This window comes from Protopterus annectens, chromosome 1.part2, assembly GCF_019279795.1.
Source record: "Protopterus annectens isolate FY-2018-M chromosome 1.part2, PAN1.0, whole genome shotgun sequence".
Lineage (NCBI taxonomy): Eukaryota > Metazoa > Chordata > Ceratodontiformes > Protopteridae > Protopterus > Protopterus annectens.
In genome coordinates this window covers 707,855,466-707,867,628 of record NC_056727.1, presented here as the reverse complement: position 1 = coordinate 707,867,628, position 12,163 = coordinate 707,855,466, and the positions used below count along the sequence as shown (strand labels likewise).

Sequence of the window (12,163 nt, the reverse complement as noted above, 5' to 3'; positions counted from 1 at the left end):
TCTGCTAGAAAGCTGAAGATGAAGAGGAATTTCACCTTTCAACATGAGTGTGACCCCAAGCATACATCCAAATCAACAACATAATGGCTTCTCCAGAAAATTAAAAAAAAAAAAAAAATATATATATATATATATATATATATATATATATATATATATATATATATATATATATATAGTGTGTGATATATATATATCAAATGTGTGTGTATATATGTATATATATATATATATATATATATATATATATATATATATATATATATATATATATATGTGTGTGTATATATATATATATATATGTATATGTATATATATATATATATATATATATATATACACACATATATATGTGTATATACATATATATATATATATATATATATATATATATATACACATATATGTGTGTGTGTGTGTATATCTTCTTCTCCTCCTTCTCCTTCTTCTCCTTCTCCCTCTCCTTCTTCTCCTCCTTCTCCCTCTCCTTCTCCTCCTTCTCCCTCTCCTTCTCCTCCTTCTTCTTCTTCTTCTTCTCCTTCTTCTTCTTCTTCTCCTTCTTCTTCTTCTTCTTCTTCTTCTCCTTCTTCTTCTTCTCCTCCCTGGCTTTGTCTCCAAACCTTCCAACCTGGGCTGACCCTCTAATATACTTATTCCTAATCCTGTCCACCCTAGTCACACCCAGTGCAAATCTTAACATCTTTAATTCTGCCACATCCAGCTCAAACTCCTGCCTTTTTGTTAATGCCACTGTCTCCAACCCATATAACATAGCTAGTCTCAATACCCTCTTGTAGACCTTCCCTTTCACTCTTACAGGTACTAGTCTGTCACAAATCACTCCTGACACACTCTTCTCCACCCACTCCATCCTGCCTGTACTCTCTTCTTCACCTCTCTTCCACACTCACCGTTACTCTGAACTATTGACCCCAAGTATTTAAACTCCTCCACCTTTGCCACCTCTACTCCTTGCATCCTCACCATTCCTCTATCCTCAGTCTCATTCACACATATATATTCTGTCTTAGTCCTGCTGACATTCATTCCTCTTCTCTCTAGGGCATATCTCCATCTCTCCAGGGTCTCCTCCACCTGTTCCCTACTCTCACTACAGATCACACTGTCCTCTGCAAACATCATAGTCAACGGGGACTCCTGTCTGATCTCATCTGTCAACCTGTCCATCACCATTGCAAATAAGAAAGGGCTCAGAGCTGATCCTTGATGTAACCCCACCTGCACCTTAAACGCATCTGTCAATCCCACCGCAGACCTCACCGCTGTCACACTACCCTCGTGCATATCCTGTACCACTCTTGCATACTTTTCTGACACTCCTGACTTCCTCATACAATACCACAACTCCTCTCTAGGCACCCTGTCATATGCTTTCTTTAAGTCTACAAACACACAGTGCAACTCCTTCTGAAATTCTCTGTACTTCTCCATCAACACTGTCAGAGCAAAGATCGCATCTGTAGTGCTCTTTCCCGGCATGAAACCATACTGCTGATCTCTAATCATCACATCCCTTCTTAACCTTGCTTCCACTACTCTTTCCCAAAACTTCATGCTGTGACTGATCAGTTTAATCCCTCTGTAGTTACTACAGCTCTGCACATCACCCTTATTCTTAAAAATCAGTACCAAAACACTTTCTCCATTCCTCAGGCATCTTCTCACTTTCCAAGATTTCATTAAACAGTCTGGTTAAAAACTCCACTGCCATTTCACCTAAACACCTCCATGCTTCCACAGGTATGTCATCTGGGCCAACAGCCTTTCCATTCTTCATTCTCTTCATAGCTATCCTTACTTCCTCCTTGCTAATCCATTGCACTTCATGATTCACTATCCCTACATCATCCAACCTTCTCTCCCTCTCATTCTCTTCATTCATCAACCCCTCATAGTACTCTTTCCATCTCCTCAACGCACTCTCCTCGCTTGTGAGTATGTTTTCCTCATTATCCTTTATCACCTTTACCTGCTGCACATCTTTCCTAGCTTGGTCCCTCTGTCTAGCCAATCTGTACAGGTCCTTTTCTCCCTCCTTAGTGTCCAACCTTTCATGCAACTCTTCATATGCCTTATCCTTAGCCTTCACCGCCTGTCTTTGCCATGTACCTCCTCTCCTTATACTCCTGTCTACTTTCTTCATCTCTCTGACAATCCCACTTCTTTGCCAACCTCTTTCTCTGTATACTCGCCTGTACTTCCTCATTCCACCACCATGTCTCCTTGTCGTCCTTCCTCTGTCCAGATCTGATACCAAGCACCTTTCTAGCCGTCTCCCTTACTAGCTGTGTAATATATATAATATAAATGTGTGTATCTCATATGTATGTATGTTTAGCTACATCTGTCTATACATATTTATATATATCACGCTTATATTTGTGTGTGTGTGTGTATGTATGTATATATGTATGTATATATATATATATATATATATATATATATATATATATATATATATATATATATATAATGTGTACATATGTAGCTACATCTGTCTGTCTCTCTCTCTCTCTATATATATATATATATATATATATATATATATATATATATATATATATATATATATATATAAAATGTGTACATATGTAGCTACATCTGTCTCTCTCTCTCTATATATATATATATATATATATATATATATATATATATATATATATGTAGATCTCTCTCTCTATATATATATATATATATATATATATATATATATATATATATATGTAGATCTCTCTCTCTCTCTCTCTAGATATATATATATATATATATATATATATATATATATATCGATGTAGCTATATACATCTGTATATTTGTGTGTGTGTAACAAGATTTGAGAACACTAGTAAATACAACCCTAAAAAATACTGGTTCTCCATTAAAAAAAATCTTGCATCCTGGCCAAAAATTCAACCGTAACCCCTCTCCTAATAACTCAACACTCGAAAATGCAATAGAAATCAAGTCTGATTTCATAGATAGTATAGCATCCCTAATCAAGCATTTCCCATCCTCTAATCCCAACCAAGCCCAACAGCCCCATATCACCACATCCACTTTTTTAACTTCAAACCACTGTCTTCATCTTATGTAAAACTACTCTTAAACAGTACTCTACTTCAGCTGATGACCTTACATTCTCACTTGCTCTTGAAAAAGAAATTGCACATTATCCCTATAAACAAGGAGGAAATTCTACCGGCATCACAACTGTAGACTTACAGCAATTCTATCTCCACCCTCAAAAATACTTGTCTCCCACCTAACATGGCTATCGTCTGTCCCATAGTACTAACACTGCGCTTCTAGCCTTTTGTAGTTGCTGTCAGTAAAGTTAGAGGTAATGGAAAACTAGTCTCCTTATTTCTAGACTTGCCTAAAGCATTCAACTGCATTCATAACAGCAAACTTCTACTTCGGATATCCTCACTAGGTCCATCTCACCCCACCCTTCTGTGGTTCAAATGCCACTTGTCCAGTAGGTGTCAGTCATTTTAAAATGGCACTCCACCCTCCCTCTGTACCTCCCAGACATAGCTGATATACTACAAGGCTATGCACATCAGACAACCCGACATGTCTCCAAACAATTTAACTGGAAAGCTATAACAGCCACTGAAGCATGGCTTTGCAAGTCTTGCAAATCGTGCTCAAACCCCCCCAAATTACCCCATCCTCTCTCATGAAAAAAAAATCAAGTAATTTCTCTTAATAGTACAACCGTTGACGTTGTTTCTTATAGCACATTATTAGGGGTACGTGGATGGTTAACTTAAATTTGACATACATATACAAAATTACATTAAAAATATTGCTAAAAACTAGGAATGCTGTACTGAGCCAAAAACTTTCTCACCAGCTCCACTAAAACTGTACGTTTACCTTCAGGCATCACAAAAAGCAAAACTTGAACAGTACTTCATCCAAGCGGCTAGATTTTCAGCATATAGCCCTTTCAGAACCCTCTGCTTTATAGCACTAAAAAGGCTAAATTGCTTAGAGCTACTCCATCAACCAACACATACAGTTTTTCACCACCTATAAAATTACCTAGCATCCATCTGATGTCCAGCACAAAAAAACAATTATACATTTGTTCTCCTCTCTGTCATTATGGTCCAGTGACAAAAAATAACTCCTGTTTCAGACCTATCAAATCTGCTGGGCATAGTCTGTTCTCATACCATGTTGCTAAGGCTGGGAGCTCCTTATCGGGTCAATACCCTCCCCTCCAGTCCTTTTTTTAAACCATTCTGAAAGACTTTCTGGCCAAAATCTGGCAGTGTTTTTGTTCAACCCCAGGGTAAACTATATCCGTAAATATGAATAAGTACCTATTCGTACTTTTGTACTGCCTTACTCCCCCTTCTTCATTCACTTCCTTTCTTCAATCAGCTTTATCCTCTGACTCTATCTAAATATGGTGTAGCACTGTTTTCCCCCCAACTTAATGTTGTAGTTCCTGTTTGTATTATACTAACTTGACGTTAATTTTTTTAAATTGTCTAAAAATTTCTTTACATATTAAATCATCATACAAGTTTCATCTATTCTTAACCAGTGTTTTCACATTGCGTCTAATTTGGTGAATATGTGTAAACTGTAGATTTGTTTGTTTTTATTGTATTTTTAAAGATTGTAAAATTATTATTCTTAATATGGTGGTGTAATAATTTGGAGCTTTTCTCTCCAGGCCTCCACTGAAAATGAGCACCAACCCATTTGGGCTTTCCCGGTAATCAAATCCATCCATCCACCCACCTACAAAACCCTTTTCCCATTTTTTGCACATGGGGTCGAGAAGTCACTTCAACAGTGACAATCATCTAGAGCCAAGGTTTACACTACCAGGTAGCTAGCCCTGCAGCAGTAGTTTTTCCACATACGCACGCTCACACCTATGGCCAATTTAGTATGTCCAGTCCATCTACTACATGTCGTTAGATTGTGGGAGGAAACTGGATGTGGACACAGGGAGGACATGCAGACTAAACATATATGCATACATGTATAGGCGCACACACTTTCATAGAAAACTGTTGAATTGTGTGTAGTTATTTGGGTTTCCATTTGCCTCGGGTACATGCGCTGTTTTTTTTTTTTTTTTGCCTCCTCCCATCCATAACCCATTTTTTCTCATGGGGTCAGGGTGTCACTTAAACAGAGGCAATAATGTAGAACCAAGGATTACGCTGCTGCTGGGTGGCTAGCCTTGTTGCCTTCCTTACTTCTGGGATACAAACTGAAAGCTATTCATGCTTAACATGCTACGGTTGTCTTCAGCATTACTTTTCTCTTTTACTGATTTCTTTCTCTGAAAGGTTGTATGCTCTTTCAGTGCAGTGGTGATCACCTGACTATGGCTGAAGCCAGATTAACACACGGCCAGTGATGTTTCCCTGAGAAGGGTGAAGTCCAAGAAGGTAAACGGAACTTGAACTTGTTAAATCCAGTTCCTCCTGTGTTCAGGAATTGAATATTGCTATAATTCTGTATCATGTTCCTGTATAGTGACAGTGTTTTGACTTTTCATCATGCTGAAGTGAGTCAGTGGAAACCTCTACTTTATGTGCTGTGTATAGCCTTGAATGTGTCAGTTCTTATACAGTTCCTTCTTGGTCTATAGTCTGCATTGCTGATAATGGAGCTGTTGGGTTTTAGATGCTTTTGAAATGCCATTTCTTCCAAAAAACAAAAGATATTTTTGGCTGTCAACTGAAAGGAGATTTGTGCTTGTTGTGAGGAGCTGCATTGTTTGTTGTGAGCTTGACTGTGACAATCTTAGTAGCAGGAACCTCAGATTGAAAGTACATTTAGGGAAATATATACTTGTGTATGTTTGGATACTTTAAAGAGATGTATGTATAATCCCATGCGTGTATATAAAAATTATGTGCACATGTATATTATGTTTGCGTGAGAGCTCTACAAAACACTTTCATTCTAACGTTTGGGAATGAGTTAAGTTTGTAACAACTGAGACTACTTAGGCAAGCATCCTGCTTCTGTGCCTGTGTACTGACACAGGTTTTCAGGGTCATATTTTATTTCTTTTAAATTTCCAGAATATTTCAGAATGACAGAGTTGCATGATTGATGTAGTTTGATTGGGTAAATGAGCTTCTAGGAAAAGGTAGGCTGTATAAATATGTGCTGTTAGTTGACAGATTGAAGTTTGAAACCCAAACAAAAGCATATGGATGTCAGTAACTGATACAGTAGTACCCATTGTAGTGATTGTGGCTATTTTTTAGTTAATACTAGTTTATATAAATTTACACTACGGAAGTAATACCTTCACAGCATACAATGATTAAAGCTAAACTGCGAGACTGGATCATTGGTACTTTTTTTTGCTCTGCTTTGTTCAGTAGTGTTAGCAATATAAAAACAATTCTTATTTTTCACATTTCACTTAGATATGCTTATTCATAGATCCACTGGTTCATTCCACTGAAGGTACACCTGGTTTAAGTTGCTATTCATGCCTCATAATGAGTTTGGGTCATTTTGTGGTGTGTTTTTTTTTTTTTTTTTTTTTTTTTGGTAAACTAGAGAAAAGCTAAATCAAAGCTTTAAGAGGCTTTTCTTCCCTATTCATAAGTTCTAGAAGTACTATTCTCCAAGCCTGAACCCTTTTCCCACAAATATCAAGAATAATCTCAACCGAAAGGAAATAAATATATGAGAACAAATCGGTGTGAGTTCAACGTTCCTTCATGCCCCCCCCCCCCCCCCAAACACCACCTTGGCCAACTGCCTCCTAAACATATAGGGAGAGAGACACACACACACTCTCTCTTCCCCCCTTTTAAGTGAGCATTTACTTTGGATGCTTGGGTTTTGGACATTGTAAAGTATCAGTACAGACCGCACTGGTATTCTCCTCCAGTGCTGTATAGAATTACTTTGGGTTCCTTCAGACTAATAACACCTGAACTTTCCATTTCTATTAGATCTGTTCCTTCAAGGGATTGCAGAATTTCTTCCTCCTGTTCCTCCAATGTTAAGAAATACTCAAGATTCTGCGTTGTGTTAGAAAAGAAGGAACACTAAGACCAATATCAGACTTGTCCATTCTTAAACTGAGAGTGTTCTAAAATTTTAATATTGTAATCGGAACTGAAAGATGCCTGTCTACATCCTTTGTCATTCAAAGCTTACTATTTTGTGCATTAGGATACTGTTTTCAATTTGCTGCTTTGCCCTTTGGCTTGTTTATGAAGCCAGGGAATTTCCAAAATGCTTAGCTGTTATCATAGCCTTCTGTGGGCTCCAAGGTATCCATGTTTATCCAGACTTAAAACGGGTTCCTGATCCTGGCCACATCAGTTTAAAAAAAAAAAAAAAAATCACCTGGACTTGCACTTCACAACTGGTATTTCTCAAGCCTGTGTCTACATTAAACACCAAGTCCACCTTGGAAAGTACTTGGACTCTGGTGTTGCTAGGATGTTTTCTGGACACTTCAGCATAATTGCTTTCTTTCCTCGGGGAAATGTACAATTCCTGACATACCACTACTGGTCTATTAAAGTCTACAAATTATGTCAAAAAGAGAGATTTTGAGGGCCCTGGGGTTCATGACATTTTCAAATTGGATTATTCCTTATGCCAAAATCCACATGAGGAGGTTTGGACGCAACAGTGTAATATTTTGTCTTCTCTAGTCCTTTTATTGCATTCTGTGTAGAAAGTAGTGTTTTGGTGGAACAGTCGGGCAAAAATATATCCAGGAGTTACTTTTGTTGTTTCACTTCTCTCTTGAAAAGGTTCCAGCACATGGCTCAGGTCTTGCAAAGGTTCCAGCACATGGCTCGGGTCTTGCATGGAGGAGTCTGTTCAAAGTTCAAACAGATGAAAGACCTGATCATCATAAATCCCTGCTGCAGTGGCCTTTAGCTATATGGATTATATCCTTGTAGTAATATAGCAGGTGGGCAGACTTTACAAAGCCTTTGGCTTCTTGCACACAGGCTGCTTTTAGCTTGAGCTTGTGATGGAGCTTCTGAGGGAGAAATCGGTAGCCTGGGTGCCAGATTACTTCACTTTATTGCTGCTCCTGGGGGTCTTCTTCCAGGGCTTCAAAGGATTGAGTGTTGGCTCATCAATATATTGCTGGACATAAGGCCCTGGTTGGGGATATCTTCCACATTTTAACTCTTTCTATGTTGTTTTTAATATAACGTGAAAAAGTGCAGTATGTGGCCCTAAGAATACTGGCAGTTTTGTGTGTGCATCATTTTGACAGGCCCAACTAGTCTGTCAATCTGCCTTCTATTTTTAGCTAAGTGTTGGGCTTAATTGGGTAGTCTTTGAGGAAAAGCAGGTTTACTTAGTGCTTGTGTGCATTTAGTGGATCTTTTCTGTTTTTTGGGCGAGTGCAAGTGTGTGTGGGTGGGTGTCTACTTGTACTGCTTGTGAATTGACAACTTTAATGGGTTCAACTTTTACCATCAACGTGAACTGGAAATAAGGCTTTAATTTTGGCAGGACCATACAACAGCTTTTTAGTCCCTTGTTTCTGCCTTCTCCCAGACCAAAGAAAAAGTAAACTAGTGCCAAAGGAAACACACCAAACTCCTCCAGCAGACCACAACTAAAATGAACCGGACTGAAAACAGCACAGTTGAGTAACCAAGTATAGTTTAATTTCTAAGTGCTTTTGCCTTCAATAAAGGCATCATCAGAGATAAAAAAATCAGAAATGAAATAACACAGCAAGCAAATCTGTTTAAATTTACCTCTCAGTAAGTGTTTAATCACTATAAAAACCCTCATCACAAATAAGTATAGCAGCATTTAATGTGACGGTGTATATATACAAAGCACAGATACAAATGCATGTAAAACAGACTTAAAACCCAGAAAACTATAAATATTGAGCTACTTAGAGTGCAAAAATACATAAATACTTTAATGTAGCAGCTCTTGCTCTTAAAATGCAATTAAGAGATGACAAATCAATTGGGGGTTTAATAGTTGTATTCAACTGGATCTGCCAGTTTAATTCTTTCTGTTCTAATAACAGTTCACCATCTCCCCCTCTGTCCAACATACGGACTCTTATCAGTAATGAAAAACGATTCTTTAAAGCCAGTATTCATAACAATTTTGCAACAACCATTGTAGCTGACATTGAGGAATCATTGAGGAACAAGAAGGAAAAATTAAATGGGACTTTTTTACTGACTGTTTAGAGAATGACAGCGGTTGCAGAATTATGAATGATGGCTTTGAAGTGTTTAATTATAGTCATCTTGAACTAGATAGTGCACATGGTTCACGTTTTTAAAAAGGGTTTAGTTTGTTCCTTTTGTAAGCAGGATATAATACGTGTTTTTGTATTTTACATTTCTAGTTTAACCTTGCATGTTTTTCACAGGTGCATTCAGATTTTGTTTGGAAAGATGTGTCCATGGGGTAAAAAGAACAGAGTCTTGAAACACACTAGATGGGCCAAATGTGAGCGATGTTTGCTGTCTGTTCACCACCTGGTCTCCATGGTCTTTACAGGTAATCACAGACAACACCACAGTGATGTGGTATGTAAACATGGGGCACCTGGTCATACCCTCTGTGTAGGTTGGCTATAGCAACTTGGGAGATTGTAAGTTTGCACAGTTTAATCCTCCAAGCTAGTTAACATTCTGTCAGAGCAGAAAATAGTGACTCATATGTTTAGTAGAACCGAGACAGACTATAATGACTAGAAATTGACCAAGGGTGTACCTTCAAGGAAGTGATCCAGTTGTAGTAAACTCCTCAAGGAAATGTATTTTCCTCCTTTCAAAACCGGCAACTGAAAAATTCTGTTCCAGGATTCCTTTCAGGCAGGTCTGGACAAGTTGCTTTTTCATTCCCCTGGACATGATTGTTCCTATATGCTTTTCTACCCTTTCCACTGATATCTCTGGTCATTCTGAAGATTTAGATGGACTCTCCAAATAGCCAATGGCAAATACAACAGGCTTTCTTACAGACTGGACATGCTTTGAAAAGATGGGGGGGGGGGGCTCTGGCACTTCACAACTGCAAATAACTGCCTTTGATAGTTTTGATACTTGCAAGCAAGTGCCTAAAAGGTATTAAAAAGCCAAGAAAGCCTGCTGTTACGAAATTAGATACAAACAACTGGAAAAGGTTTTCTGGTGCCAAAGACAAGAACCAGGACCATTTCAAGGCTAGTGTTTCTCTTCTGGTTCTTTAATGTGTGAGGAGTTGTCCTCTGGCCTTTCTTACTCCTCCAGAGTGCACTAGTTGACCTTATCAGTATGGTTCTCCTTCATTGCATTCCCATGTTAAAATGTTTCTGAAAAGAATGTTGTATACCAAGCCACCAAAAAACAAAACACAAAAAAAACAGGTGGCTCCTACTAGGGATTTTAGAAAAAAAAAACTTTGCTCCATTTGGACTAGATCTTCAAGCTAACTTTGAGGTTCTTAACATGGAAAATAGGTTTTGCTGATGGGCCTTACTTCTGCAAGAAGAGTTGCAAGCTCTTATGATGGATCAACCTTATTTCATTTTCCACAAAGATGTAGGGTTTTCTATGAAAGAATCTCTCTTTTGGGTCAAAACTGTTTTCCCTTCTATTTTTAAATACAGTAATGTGATAATTTAAAAGGTATATATACCCAAGGGTCACTGTCTATAATGGAAAAGAAAACCAACCATAATTCATGCATTATACAGGTTTTCTTTTTAACCATTCTCATTCACTCTGGCATTACATAAAATACTTGAGTCCTGCTTTCCCTTAAAATGCAGTCCTTTCCCTGAATGTTATGCATTTTTTTAGCAGTTGCTTTTTTGTAAGCCAGTACTTAAACTATTTAGATCTATGGCTGTGTTCAAAAGGATCCTTTACACCCATTTGCAGCAACAACATTTCTGGCCAAGTACTCTGCAATGAACTTATAAAATCTGTCAGCTGATTATTCCCAAAAACACGTTCCCAATTGCATCTCTCTCTCTCTTCCATCATATCTCCAGCATTTGCAGTCTACCAGAGGAAAAGATCCAGAAAATCTAGGTGGTTTAGTACTAAATGTAGAGTGGAAGTGTTTGCACAGGTATTATTGTACCCCAAGCAGACTTCAGAGAATTTTTCATCTGGTAGATGGTGAAGATTTGGAGGTGTGATAGAACAGAGAGAGGTAATTTGTGAACATGCTTTTGGGAGTGTAGTGAGCTGGCAGATTTCTGCCATGTCTTCTTTGAGAGATTTTTAAAATGTTTGGGAGCAAATGGTTGCAATAGTTGCCGAAAAAGCAAATCTTAGAAAATGGAAATCAAACTCTAAACCAACTGTAACTAAAGTATTGAATATTTCAAAGGAGAGATGAAAGATCTGAAGGTGAGATTTTTTGAAGAAAAGGGAAGAAGCAAATTACATACATGCATACCTCTCAACCTCTTGGAGCAAGAAGTCCGGACAAAGCCATAAATAACTGGGACAAAGGCCCAGAATATGGACAATTTGTAAATATTGCTCTGTTATTCTGTCAACTTTCTAACTTTGAAAGGTTTTGCATTAGCATGAATTTTCTGAAGGATATGAAGTCTGAAACTCAAACGCCTCTCGTCATTTTCTGACTTCAGTCTTTAATGATTTACCACTAATTTACCAGAAAAACCGCAACTTTATGAAAAGCGGACCAAAAGTATGAGGCCAAAGTCTGGACATTCTGCGAAAATCTGTACAGTTGAGAAGTATGCATACACACAATAATGTTGAGGAGGTGTGAGATTTAAGGGACTGCAAGAACTGAAGTATGTATGTAATGCCAGAGTGAATGATTAAAACGTATATTGCATGAAGCCATGAAAAATCGCTATTTTTTCTGTTAATGTATGTGTACCTATGTCACCATTACAGTTTTGGTTTTAATAAAAGAATCTCCAGTCGAAGCAGTGGCCTTCTGGAATGTTTTCCAAGGGTCTCTACTGTGTCTGTTGTAGAGGCAGCAACCTGGCCTTCCATTTACACTTTCCTAAAACCTTGCCAGATAGCTTTTGTAGGGCAGGCTTCACCAGAACCGTTCTTCAAGGGTTATTGGACTGTAGCTCTGTTCTTCTTCAAACTTCCACTCAGTCTGCAATATTGCAGTAGTGATCTAATGATGAACATAGTACAGT

At 37.9% G+C, this 12,163-nt stretch overlaps 1 protein-coding gene across 4 annotated transcripts in view; it reads left to right on the top strand.

Moving 5' to 3' along the window:
• The window catches only part of STRN (striatin), a 2,479,646-nt gene that overhangs the window by 25,113 nt on the left and 2,442,370 nt on the right, over window positions 1–12,163 (top strand). The window lies entirely within an intron of this gene.